Consider the following 18,235-nt stretch of genomic DNA (forward strand, 5'->3'; position numbering starts at 1 on the left):
TTACTAATTACTCGTTACATATCACTATTGTCAAAAAAAAGATACTTGTTATTATTTCAATTTTAAATTTTCTAAGATTTGTTTTCTTACCTCATACACAGTCTATCCTGGAGAATGCGCTATATGTGTTTGAGAAAAATGTGTATCCTGCTATTGCATGAAATGTTCTGCATATACATGTTAGGTCCATTTAGTCTACAGTATAGTTCAAGTCAAATCTTTGATAAACCATAAACTCAGTATCTCAAACTTACATAATGTATAGCTCGGGATCTATGTTCTTTTCCCCATTTCTCTCTCTCTCTCTCTCTCTCTCTCTCTCTCTCTTTCTCTCTCTCTTTCTCTCTGTCTTTTGACTTTAGCTCAATAAATTTAATAAAAATAAAAATGTAGGGAGAAATGTAGTTGATCACCTGTGATTTAGCCGTCTGTAAAACAATTTTAAAAAACTTTCAACACAACATACTCACCGAGTTTGTATATCTTTGAACTGTCCTGATTCTATTTTTTTAACAAAGTAATACAGATATTTCTTTTTGGCACTCTGAATGTGTGGCAAATGCCTCAATATACAAATATAAATTTTTGGATAGCAAATTCTTTTTTTTAAGATTTTATTTATTTATTTCTGAGAATACACTGAGAGGAGAGAGAGAAGCAGAGACACAGGCAGAGGAAGAAGCAGGCACCATGCAAAAAGCCTGACGTGGGACTCGATCCCAGGTCTCCAGGATCAGGCCCTGGGCCAAAGGCAGTGCTAAACTGCTTGAGCCACCTGGGCTGCCCTGGATAGCAAATTCTTTATTGTGACTTCCATATTGATTAATTGCATTCTTCTTAAATTTTTATTTTCAGTTGTTATGGATTGGTATTGTGTTACAAGAGAGATATATCAGTGAATTCAGATGAGAACTCTTAGGTATTTAGCATTTCTAATTCACATTTTTTTTAATTCAAAAAGAAAAAAAATAAAATACTTTTGGAAGTATTATTCTAGACTACTGAACTTAAATATTTTTAGTTTCTACAGGTATGTTGAAAATAATCCTCCAGAGATAGAGATCAACAAGTGTGAAAGGAAGGATAATTGGGTTATCTATGCAATTTTGTTTCAAATCGATGGAGATTTCTAGACTAAAATTCATGAATAAAGTTCTGACTATTTCTAGGATGGTTGATAGCAAAATATTGTTTAAATATAAAACATTTGGTCTGTGGAACTTGAACTTGAATTTTACACTGAATGCCTGTTATATGTCCATATTGACTAATGGAGTGATGATTTCTATTCAGTTGTTCTCAATCTGACTATATAAACTGATCGCCTTCAACAACTGGTTCCTCTTTATATTTATAAATATAAACATATATATATAGTGTTTATGAATATTCAAGTGGTTTTTAAACATCAAGACAGGATGGCATTTTCCTGTATGCAAAAATATCAATAATAAAAGGAACATCTTAAAGAATATATATTAATTTTCTATGGTTGTGTAATAAATTACCATAAACCATTTAACTTAAAACAATCCCCATTTAATAACTCAAGTTTTTGTAAGTCAGAAGTGTAGCAGGGTTGGTTAGATTCTCTGTTCAGGTTGAAATCAAAATGTTGACCAGCTATTTTCTCATCCAGAATTAGGGCTCTCCCTTTCAAGCTCATTTGGATTCTCAAAAGAAAATTAGTTCCTTGAAGTTGTAAGACTGAAGTCCTCATTTCTTCAATGTCTGTTAAATGAGAGCTGCTCTCAGCTTCTAGAAGCCACCTACTTCCATGTCAGATAATCTCCTCTATCTTCAAGCCATCCACAGTGCATCACATCCTTCTGTTTCAAATGTTTCCGTCTGCTAAGCCAGATAGAAACTGTTTTTGAAATGGTTCACAGGATTAGTTTATGTCCAATCAAATAAATTTCCGGTGCTATACAACATGATATGATCACAGAGGTGATATTACATCATATTTCACAGGTATAGGGTGGCACAGTTTTGGGCTGCCATTTTGGAATCCTGCATATCATGGGGTGGATCCTCAGATCTTCAGATTTAAAAGAAAAAGGAAATATGGAGGGGTACAGGAGAAAAAGAAAAAAGGAAGATGACACAGATACTTAAAACAATCGATGATCAAGACAGGCACTCAGAATTCCTATTTGTTTTGAATATAGAATTTATTTTAGAAAGAAGTTTCAGAGGAAAAATGGAGTTATAAATTTGAAGGCAGAGCACTGTAGTATGAATTGGGATTATACCGGCCTATTGTTCTTTCAAGAAACTTGGCAGAGATGAAAATGGTGCAGAAATTAAGAAAGTCAAGGATGAGAGAGATTTGGGTGTTTATGTTTTCAGGAGATCCAGGAGAGAGGAAAAGCTTAATGAATGCCAGTAAAAAAGAATCAAATTAGTTAAGAATCCCATGTATAAGAGTTTTAAAAAATTAACAAAGCACATGAACTGAGGGTACACAAAAAGCCTATGTGGATTTTTTTTTCTTATACAAAGTAAGTTTTTGCTTGTTTAGTAATGCAAAAGTAAGTGGCTCTGGCATTTTCTGAGTGTGCTAACGTTTCTCCTGGTGTGTGCCTTGCAGTCCCTCAAAGTATATCTTAATTGCATTCTGAGCATATTTTCCAAAACAAAATGGTCTGAAAAGAAGGTGACCAAATATTTGAAATGACAACACTCCAAGAATAGCTAGATACCTGGTTGGCATACTCAATTAACATGGAAATCTCACTGAGGTTAGGATTTAAACTGTTAGGCTTAGAATAACTAACAGGCACATGTTCAATATATTATAGTTTTTTTCTATGAGTTTAGCAACTAAATTGTATAAATATCTATTTTTCAATGGTTATTTTAACCAAATAACTACATGTTCCATTTATTTGTAACTGATTGGCAAAAGACTCAAAAAGAACTCAATAAACCCAAACATGCTTCTTAGTACAAAATACACAATTAAGATTAGAATTGTCAACATACACAATTTTTTTAAGTCTGAGTAACAACATAGCATGTTTACTATTGTATCAAAAAGGAAATACAAGATTTCCCCTATGTTTGTCATTTCTGTTAACACACACATCTTAAAACATCTTTGTAAATGACTATTTTATATAACAGAACTATGTTCATTATTTAAAAATGATAGCTATATATTTTGGGGATAAAATCCCTATGTTGGAAGAAAAATGTTTAAGAGAAAGTTAAGATGGAGCACAGTCTTTGGAATATTGTGGTGTGTGTGTGTGTGTGTGTGTAAGTAACAACATACTAAGTATTGTAAGTAGATCTAATAATTAGAGATAATTTCATGATTCCAAAGCATGGTAGACCAAATAATTGTTCTTCAAAGATGTCTGTTTCCTAATATCCAGACCTGTAATTATGTTACCTTGCATGGCAAATGGACTACTGGTTATTACCTTAAGAATCCTGGAGGTGAGGGGCATCTGAGTAGCTCAGTTGGTTGAGCCTCTACATTCAGCTCAGGTCATGATCCCTGGCTCCTGGGATTGAGCCCCACTTGTATGGTATCCTCAGCAGGGAGTCTGCTTCTCCCTTTCCTCCCTACTTTAGGCTCTTCTATCTGTTTCTCTCTCTCTCTCTCTCTCAAATAAATAAATAAATAGTTTTTTAAAAGGCATTAAAAAAAAGAATCCTGGAGATGAGACCATTATCCTGGATTACCTAGGTGGGCCCAACACAATCACAAAGGTTCTTATAAAATGGAGGCCAGAAGGTTAGAGTCAGAGAAGGAGATACAATAACAAGCAGAGGTTCAGACGATGTGATGATGGGATCATGAGAGAAGAATAAAGATGCTCTCTAGAAACTAGAAGAGGCAAAGGTACAGATTCCAGTTTTTGCCTTCTCCCTTTCCCACAAGGAGTTTGAACAGAAATGCAGCCTTTCTGACTCCTTTTAGACTTCTGATATCTAGAACTGTAGCATAATAAATTTCTGTGGTTCTTTTAAGCTACTAAGTTTGTGGCAACTTATTACAGAAGTAACAAAAAACTATTACACCAAGTGCAGTCTAATGTAACTATCCACACTCCAGGTAGTATGTTTAATTCAGTGCTTTTCTTTCCATAATTATGGCTATATCACACGTAAAAATAATTGTTTAGCTTATAAAGAATGGTAATTTTAAAAGTTGATTAAAGCATTTCAGAAAGGCTGAGCAAAATCTCAGGATTCCTGTCACACCTTTAACTACTCAGTGATTAGATTAATCCTGGTTCTAGTAAAGTTCCAGTAGGAGGAATTTAGTAACATGCACAAAAGAAGTGTTATGAGTCTTATGATGTAATAGGGATAAGACTTTTAGTGTGTTGACAAAAGACAGGACTTTATCAAAGATCTGTGTTTCTAGGTAGCATCTGGTTGACAGTTCTAACAGAGGGATAGAACATGACTATGTCTCAGGAGGGTCCTCTTTCTGCTTGGGTAGCCTACAAATTGAAAAATGGGGATCCGTGGGTGGCGCAGCGGTTTGGCGCCTGCCTTTGGCCCAGGGCGCGATCCTGGAGACCCGGGATCGAATCCAACGTCGGGCTCCCGGTGCATGGAGCCTGCTTCTCCCTCTGCCTGTGTCTCTGCCTCTCTCTCTCTCTCTCTCTGTGACTATCATAAATAAATAAACATTTAAAAAAAAAAAAAAGAAAAATGGCCTGTCCTCATTGCTGAAGTCTTTCTTGGCCTTCCTGCTTTGTGTCATGTCCTCTTGCTGAGGATGAGAGTTCAGAGACCTGAGATCTAGCTTCCAGGTATCTCATACAGATGCAATCTCAGCAGTTTGCCATTTGGGAGCAACACATCTCTATTCCCTGCTCTTGTGTTTTACAAGATAAAATATTCCTTTGTTACCCTCAAAGCTACTCCATAAGTAAATTTAGGAAACTTCCACTTATGTACGAAGGATTTATCCAATGGTTTTCTCTCTGTTCCCTCCTTAAACCCCAGCAATACAAATAAAATATCAAATTGTATTCCAATACAAGTACAGATAAAAAATGTTGATGAATTTTGAGGGAAAGTAGATAAATAAGGACAACTGACTTAGTGAAAGGAAGATAATCCTTACAGTCATGGAGCCAATTAATAGCAGCTAATTTATCCAACAGAAAACAGGGGTCTCAGAACTTTGGATGCAACAACTATCTCTGAAGGCTGGAATGTGAGAGTTAAGACTGCAAGTAGTATGACTGAGGCCCCTAGACTTTTTTCTGCAAGGCTTTGCTACCAAGAGAATGTAGATTTCCCACCACAGCATAATAGAGAAAGTAACCTCTCTGAGAAGGCTGGGTTAGCAAGGCTCTGGAATCAAATAACTAAACTCAGAGAAGGAATGAAATTAAGAATGAATGCAAGCCTGCAAAGCGCATGGTGACACCCCTCTGCTCTCTTCTTAACATACTTCCCAGGATTCTTTCTGAGCAGTGGAACAGACCAAACGTCAAAACATAATGACATTTCAGATTTGCCCAGTGGATTAACATACTCTTATTAACCACACTATGGTAAAATTCTTTACTCTGTTAATGAAACCCATCCAAAAAGTGTTTCCAATCGCCACCTTACTGCCCTATTTTTAATTATAGTTTTCCGGAGATCACCATGCATGTGTCCATACCAATAGCAAAAACAAAAAACCAACAAAACGAAACAGCTCAGAAGAAATAAGCAGCGTTCTTAGTTTTTTTTTTTTTTTTTTTTTTAGGAGGCAGCGTTCTTAGTTTTAAAAAAATTCCAGTAAATGTATAAAGCCAGGCAACATAAATGAAATGCATTCTTTAAAAATATATCACAATGCTATGCAAATGGAGTATTCAGAAAAGAAAATAATTATATTTTTTTGGCTTGCAAAGTATAAAGTTTTTGATATGTGTGACTTCTTGGCAATGCCATTAAAGGTAACGGGTGCCCTACTCTCCCTTCTCCTCTTCCTGCTAACTGACATGCATGCAAGTGGCTGGGCCAGCCATGGCAAATGATAAAATGGAAGCCATATGGTGGAACAGTAGAGATTTAAGAATCAATAAACTAGATTCCTAATATAGGGGAGGTATCATGTCAGCCTTCAACTGAGGATATTTAGACAGCTACCTGAAGAGAGAAATATTTGATTTAAGCCACTGTTATTCAGTCTCTACAGTAACCAAATCTAATTGATAATGGTAGATAGTTGATGTCTTTTTTTTAAGATTTTATTCATGAGAGAAACAGAGAGACAGACAGAGACACAGGCAGAGGGCTGTGTCTCCATGCAGGGAGCCTGATGTGGGACTCAATCCTGGGACCCAGAATCACGCCCTGGGCTAAAGGCAGGCACCAAACCACTGAGCCACCCAGGGATCCCCAGTTGATGTCTTTCTGATAAGCACACAGACACCACAAAGGAAATAAAGGGAAAACAATGCAAATAAATATTGGGAGCAAGTAGCTAGTGAGTGTCACAAAGTAATAGTAAAAAACCTGCAGTTTTGACCAAAATATCAATAAACTTTATATTTAAATCAAAAATGGATATCAATGTCAACCTAAATATCAAAGGATATAAAGAATATATCAAATGGTACAAAGACCATTTAAGAATAGCAAGCTTCAAAATATTTATCTTCATGTATTGTTTTTCAGAAAGCTACTAGAGTACATGTTTCATAAAAATGATAAAAGTGAATCATAAAAAATAAACAGTGTGGGAAACAAAAGATAAGTATTCAATACAGAAAAAAGGCACAAGACTTCCCAGGAACAAAATAAAATGTTCCTCTACAACAGCTCTTTGTCAGATCTAGAACACAACCAGTTCAGGAAGCAAGATGAACACCAAGTGTTTCAGGAAACGTGAGTCCAAGAAAAAAAAGATGGAATGGATATCTTACCTGATAAAATATTTGAGCATGTTGAGATGAGTTCTACAGTTCTCTTGGAAAGCCTAGGTTAATCAATCAGTGATAGGAAGAAAGAAAATACACACATACACTCACATGAAATCATTACTAGCTCCAAGAAAAGCAAGATGCTGTCCCAAACAGGAAATGTAATAGGAACAATAAATGATGGGAGCCAGTTTACTTATTATTATAATAATAAAATTAAATAGTAGAACATTGAGCCAGGAACTGAGACATGAGTACTGGAAAGTATGTGGCGAGGAAGATGGGTAACAGGACTTTGAACAAGGTTACATCATCACAATCCACAGCAGGCAGACAACTATTCATAAACAGAAAAATCTAGAAATTGTGACATTAGCGATTCCAATGTTTAGAAATACAATGCAACATGCCAGAAGAAATAGATGAATGAGTCGCATAGGTTTACCTTTGGGGAGTGGGAATCAGGAAAGAAGGATTAAGGTAGAAACTCCTATTCTTCCTTAGATAGCTTATAATGCTATTATTTTCCTAAATAAAACTTACACATTTAAAAAAAATTAAAACTTATCTCCCTACAATTCATGCTTTCATTTTAGCCACATAAAAAATCCAGATATCTACCAGCTTGGAAATGAAAGAGGGTATCAGAAAACTTTCCTGTCATATCAGTTTTAATTTGCCCACAGTACTTCAGTTTGAATCCTAACATAAAGGAAATAAAGAAGCTTTGCTTTCTGTCTGGTGCCCTGAGCATTGGCTTCCTGCACACACCCGTACTCAACCACCCATTATATTTCAATATTTCAGTAAGAGGAGGGTACTGAAATAACACAGGATCTTAGATTTATCAATCAAATACTGTCAGTAGACTTAGTGTATTGCTAATTTTTAACCAATATTCAAATAAGAGATGCACATTCATATCAGTTTCCTTGAAGATACAAGACAGTCTCAGTAACAATGGCGAAGTATTTATAGTTGTCTGTCTTCAAATAATTTAATAGCATTGAGTCATAATCAGAACCTCTATGGGGTTGAGTAGCGCAGGTTAAAATGTTTCTATAACTTAATAAGTATTACCTTATTGTGTAGTGTGATTAAGAAATCATTTATACCTTTAATTTTTCAGTCTGTCTTTGCTTTCTTTCCCTCCTTCCTTTCCTTCCTCTTTCCTTCTCTTTATAAGCTTTTCTCTTAAAAACAGTGATTTTCTTTATTCCTTCCAGAAATACTAGATTATAGGCATATTACTCCCAAACAATAGCTAGAGCAAACCTCATCAATTTAAGAATGGGGAGTGCATCATGTAATGAGTTTATGCCTGTATCTCTGTTACCAAATGGATCTAAAGTGACATCTCAGGGCCTTGTTAATGAGATTGTTCTTATGTAAGGGAATCTGGTAATGCGATCATACCAAATCAGATTATTTAGAGATAATGTTAACACAAATTAAATTAATTAGTGTTCAATTTGTCCTTCACAAACAAAAAAATAAAATAAAACAGCTAACTAGTAATATAGAGTGATACTAGTGATGAAATAACATACTTTAGGATCTAAGCCTAGAATTTGCAAATTAGGAAGTTGATAGAACAAAAGTAGTTGTATATTTAAAAAAGTCATATGTAAGACAAATGCTTTCAAGCCCATCAACAACTGATTCTCCTGCTCATCCAAAGCTTTGTAGGTAGGTCATTCTTATTTCTGCAAATTACATGGTTATTCTATTTTCTAAAGTGTTATTCTATGTACAATTTGGTTTTCCTTCAAAACTACTAAAAAGTCACACCTAATATGTAGCATTATTAGCCTAAGTTTTAGATGCTTTTATAGAAGCCATCAATCCCTCTGTATAATTGCACTCTTAAAGATGTGATTCCCGCCAAAAAGGAGAATTACAGACCAATATCCCTGATGAACATGGATGCAAAAATTCTCAACAAGATACTGGCCAATAGGATCCAACAGTACATTAAGAAATTATTCACCATGACCAAGTAGGATTTATCCCTGGGACACAAGGCTGGTTCAACACCCGTAAAACAATCAATGTGATTCATCATATCAGCAAGAGAAAAACCAAGAACCATATGATCCTCTCATTGGATGCAGAGAAAGCATTTGACAAAATACAGCATCCATTCCTGATCAAAACTCTTCAGAGTGTAGGGATAGAGGGAACATTCCTCGACATCTTAAAAGCCATCTATGAAAAGCCCACAGCAAATATCATTCTCAATGGGGAAGCACTGGGAGCCTTTCCCCTAAGATCAGGAACAAGACAGGGATGTCCACTCTCACCACTGCTATTCAACATAGTACTGGAAGTCCTAGCCTCAGCAATCAGACAACAAAAAGACATTAAAGGCATTCAAATTGGCAAAGAAGAAGTCAAACTCTCCCTCTTCGCCGATGACATGATACTCTACATAGAAAACCCAAAAGTCTCCACCCCAAGATTGCTAGAACTCATACAGCAATTCGGTAGCGTGGCAGGATACAAAATCAATGCCCAGAAGTCAGTGGCATTTCTATACACTAACAATGAGACTGAAGAAAGAGAAATTAAGGAGTCAATCCCATTTACAATTGCACCCAAAAGCATAAGATACCTAGGAATAAACCTCACCAAAGATGTAAAGGATCTATACCCTCAAAACTATAGAACACTTCTGAAAGAAATTGAGGAAGACACAAAGAGATGGAAAAATATTCCATGCTCATGGATTGGCAGAATTAATATTGTGAAAATGTCAATGTTACCCAGGGCAATATACACGTTTAATGCAATCCCTATCAAAATACCATGGACTTTCTTCAGAGAGTTAGAACAAATTATTTTAAGATTTGTGTGGAATCAGAAAAGACCCCGAATAGCCAGGGGAATTTTAAAAAAGAAAACCATATCTGGGGGCATCACAATGCCAGATTTCAGGTTGTACTACAAAGCTGTGGTCATCAAGACAGTGTGGTCCTGGCACAAAAACAGACACATAGATCAGTGGAACAGAATAGAGAATCCAGAAGTGGACCCTGAACTTTATGGGCAACTAATATTCGATAAAGGAGGAAAGACTATCCATTGGAAGAAAGACAGTCTCTTCAATAAATGGTGCTGGGAAAATTGGACATCCACATGCAGAAGAATGAAACTAGACCACTCTCTTTCACCATACACAAAGATAAACTCAAAATGGATGAAAGATCTAAATGTGAGACAAGAGTCCATCAAAATCCTAGAGGAGAACACAGGCAACACCCTTTTTGAACTCGGCCATAGTAACTTCTTGCAAGATACATCCACGAAGGCAAAAGAAACAAAAGCAAAAATGAACTATTGGGACTTCATCAAGATAAGAAGCTTTTGCACAGCAAAGGATACAGTCAAAGATGTGATTCCACTTATTTATCACATTAGCTCTGCTACTGGTAATGAAAATGCATATCCCACAGAAATCATGTGACCTACTGGGAGAAATGTTTAAGTAGAAGCTCCTCAGGTAATTAATTACACTGTGTAGAAGTAAGTTGAGATATAACACTAAGAGAATGTATTGCTATGAATCATAGTTCTTTATGAAACTAACTATGTCTCATATGGACATACTGAAAATGTTTAAAATACAGATTTAATTGCTTCTGATTCTACATGTTAATTTGGCTTTCTTTTTAAAAACACAAAACTTTGATTGTCTTAAATTGATTCTAATGAGTCAAATGCAAGCAGAAACACAGTAATAAAGCAACTTAAATCATCCAGTTGAGTGACTGACAAGGTTGGAAATCATTGGCAAGTCCAAAAAGCATTCAGTTATATATATATTCAACCTATGCCATTGCAAATAATCATATTCAAGTATTCATTCAGCATGTGATCAGTAAAGACCTCCTATGTATCATCAGCACGTTAAAAAATGGATGCATAATGAGGAATGAGACATGGTCCTTAACTTTATCAAAATCTGTAACCCATGTCAGATACATAATATGAAATTGGATTAGGTTCTACAAGTATAGGATGTTTTGAGAGAATGAATAGAATTCACTTAACTCTGATTATGCCTCTCCGAGGTAACATTTACTCTAACATGTAAAATATAAGCGCTGATTACCCTAGCATGCCACCTAGCAGGGTGGGGGGACTGTGGAGAATTTCAGGTATAGGCATGAGCAAGGAGTGTGATGTGAAGCTGTATTTGACAGAATCAATCACATGTAATGGAAAACATGTTTTTACTAGGGATAAACTGTAAGGACATAGTAATACAAAAAATGACAATAATATTTGCAATGTATATCCCATATCTGAACAATTTAGATTACTGCATTAAAGATTGCCTGCAGAATACATTTATGGGATATGCTTCTGGCTAGGACACTTCAGAAATCTTGAAGACAACATTTTGAATGGATCATAGTAGCAACTTTATCTTTGCTTTTTCCTTACAGAAGGAGAATTAGAGCACAACTCAAGTCAATTATGATAAATAGATTTACTCTGAAAAGTCTCTACTTTCTGATATATTTCTAAATTACATGGAAAAGTTTAATGTTATCCTGCTAATCATCTTATGTTTTTCAAGAAAAAAATATTTTTATCAGGTTAAAATTCATAACAAAACCTGGGGCACCTAGGTGGCCGTGTGGGTTAAGTGTCTGCCTGCCTTCCGCTTAGGCCACTATCCCAGAGTCCTGGGATGGAATCCCATATTAGGCTCCCTGATCAACACGGAGTCTGCTTCTCCATCTACCCCTCCCCACTGCTTGTGCTCCCTCTCCTCTCCTCTCTCTCTCTCTCTCACTCATACTGTCTCTCAAGTAAATAAAATCTTTTAAAAAATTAGCAAAGCCTATTTTAAAAATTTTATTATTAAGTATTAGACAAATTAGAAAATTAAATGTATATTTTGGGTTTTTTTTTTTTAAATTATTTATTTATTTATTTATGATAGTCACAGAGAGAGAGAGAGAGACAGAGACAGAGACACAGGCAGAGGGAGAAGCAGGCTCCATGCACCGATGTGGGATTTGATCCCGGGTCTCCAGGATCGCACGCTGGGCCAAAGGTAGGCGCTAAACCGCTGCACCACCCAGGGATCCCTGAAATGTATATTTGAATTCCAATTCAAAGATGGTAAAACAAACTTCATTTGAATTTTTCCTGAAAAAAAAAACATATAACTTCTGAATGTGCAATATTACTAAACCAAATAATAATGTTGGAAAGGACTCTGAAATGTATAGATCCAAATGATCTGTTCCAGCTTCATTAAGTACTGAGTTCAGTTTTTGTATCCCAAACTATTGTTGAAGCATGAAGTTCACTATGTTATTTGCAGAGATTAACTGGCCATGAAATCATCAAAATTTAATCAGCATTTACATTCATAATATTAATAGGGATAAATTCAAAGCAAGTTACCTGAAAAACTACTGAACAAAAAAGCTGACAGAGGCAGGTATTTTACGTATAAACATTATTATTTTCCAGTTTTTCTTATAAAGTAGCACTATGATTTTGTAAGACCAACAAACTAATATCTAACACGTACATTTGCCATGACATGTGTGAAAGACAATACTGATTAGAAATGTTAGGTGAATCTGATGCAAGAAGGAAGCTCGTGGGATACTCTCCAACGGCACTATACCTGGGAGTGGTCAGCAACTGACTAAAGATATAAAAGACCAATTATTGAGCAAATAAATCCAGAAAAGCCTTTTTCATTGTACTTGACAAATGCACAGAAATTGTTAATACAGAATACTTCCAATACAGGCATTTGTGTCCATGATCTTAATGGTGATACGAAGCAAGAATTGTGTTGTCGTTTTTTTTTTTTTCTGTTTTTTTGGGGGGGTTGGAGGATCTACTACCAACAAATACAGCTAGCTCTGTGTTTGTGTTATATCAACGAAGAGATGTGAAATGGACTTCACACTTCAGGTTTTGAGTAGAAATATGTTTTAAAGGCAGAAGCTTGCACTAAATTAATATTGGTGCATCAAAATATAAATCAAATACTAGTTTCCTTAGTAAGATTGACTTGGCCAAAAAAATCAGTAAGTTGCACAAACTAAATATATTTGATCACATGTATTAAAATTGTGAATATATAAATCGATGTATTAAAATCAATATTTGCTCAATTAATAATATAAGAACTGACAGTAAACAAGTGTTAATTCATGCTGAAGTAAAATGTTTTTCAATGGCAAGAGTACAGTTGCAAATTTGGAACTGAAGAATCAACTCTCAATGTTCCTGTCAGATAAGAAACCAGTTTGGTTCCAACTCTTCAATGATGAGAATTGGATAGTCAATCTTTCTTTGGTATTTTTAATGATTTTAATCCTTTCACACAAGGAAGGAATGCAACATGGCAGATAAGATCCAAGGGCACAAAATAAAGTTGGAAGTTTGGAAGAAAAACATTTGTAGGGAATGTTATGACATGTTCCATAATTTAACAATTATGAGTAAAACAGGTCATGATGCTAATATGTACTTAGTTGAAAGTTATCAGCAATTGTCCCCCATGTCTGTTGATGATTGCAGCCCTTCTGAGAGCTGTGAGGTGGTATCTCATTGTAGTTTTGATTTGTATTTTCCTGATGGTATGTCTTTTCATATGTCAATGTCTTCGGCCCTTTTTTTAAAATGGATTGCTTTCGAGATGTTGAGTTTTAGAAGTTCTTTACATATTTTGGATACTAACTCTTTATCTGATATGTCATTTGCAAATATCTTTTCTCATTTGTAGGTTGCCTTTGAATTTTACTTGTTTCCATCACTGTTCAAAAGCTTTTTATTTTGATGTAGTCCCAATAGTTTTTGTGTTTGTTTGCCTTGTCTCAGGAGACATATCTAGAAAAAAGTTGCTATTATAGTCGACGTTAAATAAGTTACCCCTGGGTTATTTTCTAGGATATGTATACTTTCAGGTCTCACATTTTGGTCTTTCATACATTTTGAATTTAAGTAGCAGCATTACTTACAATAGCCAAGATACAGAAGCAGTCTAAGGTGTCTATCAATTGATGAATGGATAAAGAAGATGTAGTGTATATGTATATACACAACGGAATATTATTCAGTCATAAGAGAATGAAATCTTGCCACTTGCAGCAATATGTATGGAGCCAAAGAATATAACACTAAGCAAAATAAGTTACAAAAAGACAACTACCATATGATTTCTCTATTATGTGGAATTTAAGAAACAAAACACATGAGCAGATGGGAAAAGAGAGAGAGAGAGAGTGAGAGAGATACAAATCAAGAAACAGACTCTTAATCAAACAAATTAATTGGTGGTTACCAGAGGGGAGGAGGCTGGATGCTATGGATTAAATAGGTGATGGGGGTTAAGGAGTGTACTTGTCATGGTGAGCACAGGGTAATGAATGAAAGTATTGAATCACTGTAATGTATACCTTAAACTAATGTTAACTACGTATGTTAACAGGAATTAAAATAAAAACTTTTTAAATAGGAACTCATAAAAATATAAAAGAGGGAAGTTATCACCAATCCCTTATTATTTTAATACAATGCTTTGTATTTTTTTTTACATTTTTATTTATTTATGATAGTCACACACAGAGAGAGAGAGAGAGAGAGAGGCAGAGACACAGGCAGAGGGAGAAGCAGGCTCCATGTACCGGGAGCCTGATGTGGGATTCGATCCCGGATCTCCAGGATCGCGCCCTGGGCCAAAGGCAGGCGCCAAACCGCTGCGCCACCCAGGGATCCCTGCTGTGTATTTTTCATTAATTAGATCAATCAATGATAGATCCACGGATTTGAATCTATTTTTAAACATTTTTTCATCAAAAAACTTGCTTAAACTGAAAAGATTTATACTATAAATTTTTAGGGGAGTATACTTCAAAAACCAAGTATAACTCTACATTTGGATAAAAATTATAAATTAGTATGCTGAACTTGCTTTATAATCTCCTCTCCTACTTTTATCAACATGCACCTCTGTCTCGCTTCTTTGACATATATTTTTCAAACTATATAAGAGGTTAAATATGTATTACCTCCTGCAAGTAGTGAGGTTATAATCCACTCTAGATTTGGTAGTAAGTACATAACAAGCACTTTCACCACAATAAAAACTGTAAATATTGATAGACCTCTTTAAAGTGGACCTAAAAATATTCTATACAGGGAACTGCTATTTCATTCATAAATTTCTGACTAGGTGTGATGTGTAAGGACACAGTGTTATTAGAGCAAAACTGATTCTTCTAGCTCATCTCCAGTCTGTTCATTTTTAAGGATCAACAAGTATATGTTTTGTGAATATTTTATTTTTTTAATGCTATGTTTATTTTGATCTATTGGATATACTTTTATCCTTACCAAACCTAATAATGAAAATTGATATGTTCCATGTTTTGTTTTCATTTTTCCGGAATTTCAGTTTCTTGTTGGATTCTTCAGAAGTATTAGTTTATGACAGATGAGAGGGTAATGATGCTTTAGACATGATTTTAGAAGCACTGATATAGTTTATATTCCTACACCGTGTTCTTCCTGTAGTCTCTCACTTCGAGCACACTTTTAAGGTTCTCATTTGTACTTTCCTTTCTCAGACCTAAAGTTCTTCAATTGCAAGAAATTATCTACAGCTATTTCTGGATCATAATAGATGCCTCAAACACAGTATAAAATCAATGACTAAATAGTTACATAAATAATTATTACAAGTATAACTGTAACAACACACTCATTCCTACAATATACACTCTTCAAGGCTACAATATCGCTAAATTTAAAGTAGGTAATTCTAAATGTATTTTGATATGTGACAGTATTAAACAGAATTGTCAGGGCAGTCTTGGATATAGTAATTTATATGCAAGTGCAAAATTATTCTCCAAAATACAAATGGTATTTATCTTGCTATCTTTTGGCTGCTGTGACTTTGGGTGACTATTATTTTCTTCTTCGAGCTCTGCTATATTTCTTATCATTCTATAATGTATAGCTGATATCTTAGCAATAATGATACTGGGTTCAAATACAGCTTCAATGTAATATGACCACCATATCCACTTAAACATGACCTTTTGTTATGTTGCACATATTTTATGTAACACAATATTATTAGATATAGTAGGAAAATACAAATGTAGCTTCCTCAAGCATCATGTGCTAGTACCCAAGTTAAATAAAATACAGAACAATTATCATACTTTCTGATCCATTGCTTATCAAGAAATATTTACTTTTATATTACCTATTATTAGGAATTTACTGATTACCTATTATTAGGAATGTAATTACATGTAAAATATATGTAATATATGTGTGTATATATACATATGAGTGTGTGTGTGTGTGTATATATATATATATATATATATATATATATATATATGATTAGTAAAGCAGATGTAAATTCTTGCCCATGCAGGCCTTATATCCTAGGTTGAAAACTGAGACATGCACAATAACTTTTTCTAGAATGTTCGAAAAGGACATAGTGTCAGCAAGTTGACCTATAACACTTTTGGATGATCATTTTGTTGGATGAGTTCTTTTTACCATTTTGATTATTTTGGTCTCGTCTAAAACACAAGGATAGCACACTATCACTTGATATACAAAAATATGCTTGAAGCATATTTTTTTCTGCACAAATACAGTGTGGTTCCTCTACCTTGTAGTCAAAATTCTCCATAGAAGAGTTCTCAGAATAGAAAACATTGCATTGAGGTTACTTAGCATCTCATCTGTCATACTTACGTAGACTTAAAAGAGGGGAAAGAAATCATACACAATGTCCTCAGAAGACAGCAGTCCACCTTTCAGCTATTTGAGAAATAGAATTATTATAAACTTAATAAAGTATTCTGCAGTTATATATTCCAACTAGCTTAAATTATTCATTTCATATCCTAGTACTTCCCCCCACATATGCCACTTTATGGTTTTAAGCTAGTTGATTTATAAAAATGTCATCAACATAGTGCAAATTAATGATTCCAGCGATACACATTTGCGATACCTTAGGTATGTGACAGGCAATTAAAAAAAGTTGTATTGATTTGTCTAAAATGTTAAATGACATAATAGCCATACAGTAAAGTATTGAATAATTTAAGTAAATCAATGTTTTCTGAATTTTGTAGGAGTACAAACTGTCTTGGGTGCTAAAGTAAATCAATATAATAAAATAAATATGAAGCAGTTTATAATGACGAATGTATGGGTTGATAATAACCAGAGGTAGAATCTGATTTAGCCATTGTAACAAACAACTTCCAGGCATCTTTTGTGCACTATTCCCATCAGAAAACATGGTATTATATAGTCAATTGATTTTAGCACTTAAATAGCTTTTCATTTGCAAGACACCTAGCCTCAGTATAAGCTAAACCTTTCCCAGAGTGTCATTAGTTATGGCTTGATTTAGAATGATAATACATATTTACTACCATTACAGCGATTTTGCGTGTTTTATGTGGTCTGTAAATAATGTTACATTTTATGAGGAAATGAGAAATGTTCATTTGTTGTTCTCCTATATTTGCAAGATTTAGGATTTAGCATTTTTGTACTTTCACGGATCTCTTTTTACCCTCATTTCCAATGGTAAATCCAATGAAAAATATTTATTTTCATGTAGCTAGGTCTGTATGCATTTTTTAGTTTCCCATTTTATTTAGAAAATAGAAGCATAGTATTTTTTTTTATTTTTTGTTGGTGTTCAATTTACTAACATACAGAATAACACCCAGTGCCCGTCACCCATTCACTCCCACCCCCCGCCCTCCTCCCCGTCTACCACCCCTAGTTCCTTTCCCAGAGTTAGCAGTCTTTACGTTCTGTCTCCCTTTCTGATATTTCCCACACATTTCTTTTCCCTTCCCTTATATACCCATTCACTATTATTTATATTCCCCAAATGAATGAGAACATATAATGTTTGTCCTTCTCCGACTGACTTACTTCACTCAGCATAATACCCTCCAGTACCATCCACATTGAAGCAAATGGTGGGTATTTGTCATTTCTAATAGCTGAGTAATACGAAGTAATTACGAAGCATAGTATTATATGCGTATGTAGGGACATGTTTCTCCTACATAGTGTGTCTTTGTGGTTTACTACAATTTGAAGACTAATGAAATCTTTGGACCCTTTCCATAGGAAAAAAAAAGAAAATATGAATGTAGACATAAACACAATGCTATATATAATTTAAGAGAATTCAGATTTATCCCGAATTCTTTTCACATTCATACACAAAGAGTAACAATTAAAACATGGAAAACAGCCATAATTGCAGTGCTGGAAACTTTAAATACTTCAAAGTTGTA

General features: G+C 34.7%; 1 long non-coding RNA gene across 1 annotated transcript in view; it reads right to left on the reverse strand.

Moving 5' to 3' along the window:
* Positions 1–18,235, reverse strand: part of LOC119878358 — a 67,144-nt gene that overhangs the window by 39,505 nt on the left and 9,404 nt on the right. The window contains exon 2 of the long non-coding RNA XR_005386806.1: positions 16,659–16,724. This is a non-coding gene — a long non-coding RNA (uncharacterized LOC119878358). The remainder of the gene's footprint in view (positions 1–16,658; positions 16,725–18,235) is intronic.

The sequence above is a fragment of the Canis lupus genome, unplaced genomic scaffold, assembly GCF_011100685.1.
Source record: "Canis lupus familiaris isolate Mischka breed German Shepherd unplaced genomic scaffold, alternate assembly UU_Cfam_GSD_1.0 chrUn_S1541H1729, whole genome shotgun sequence".
Taxonomy (NCBI): Eukaryota; Metazoa; Chordata; class Mammalia; order Carnivora; family Canidae; genus Canis; species Canis lupus.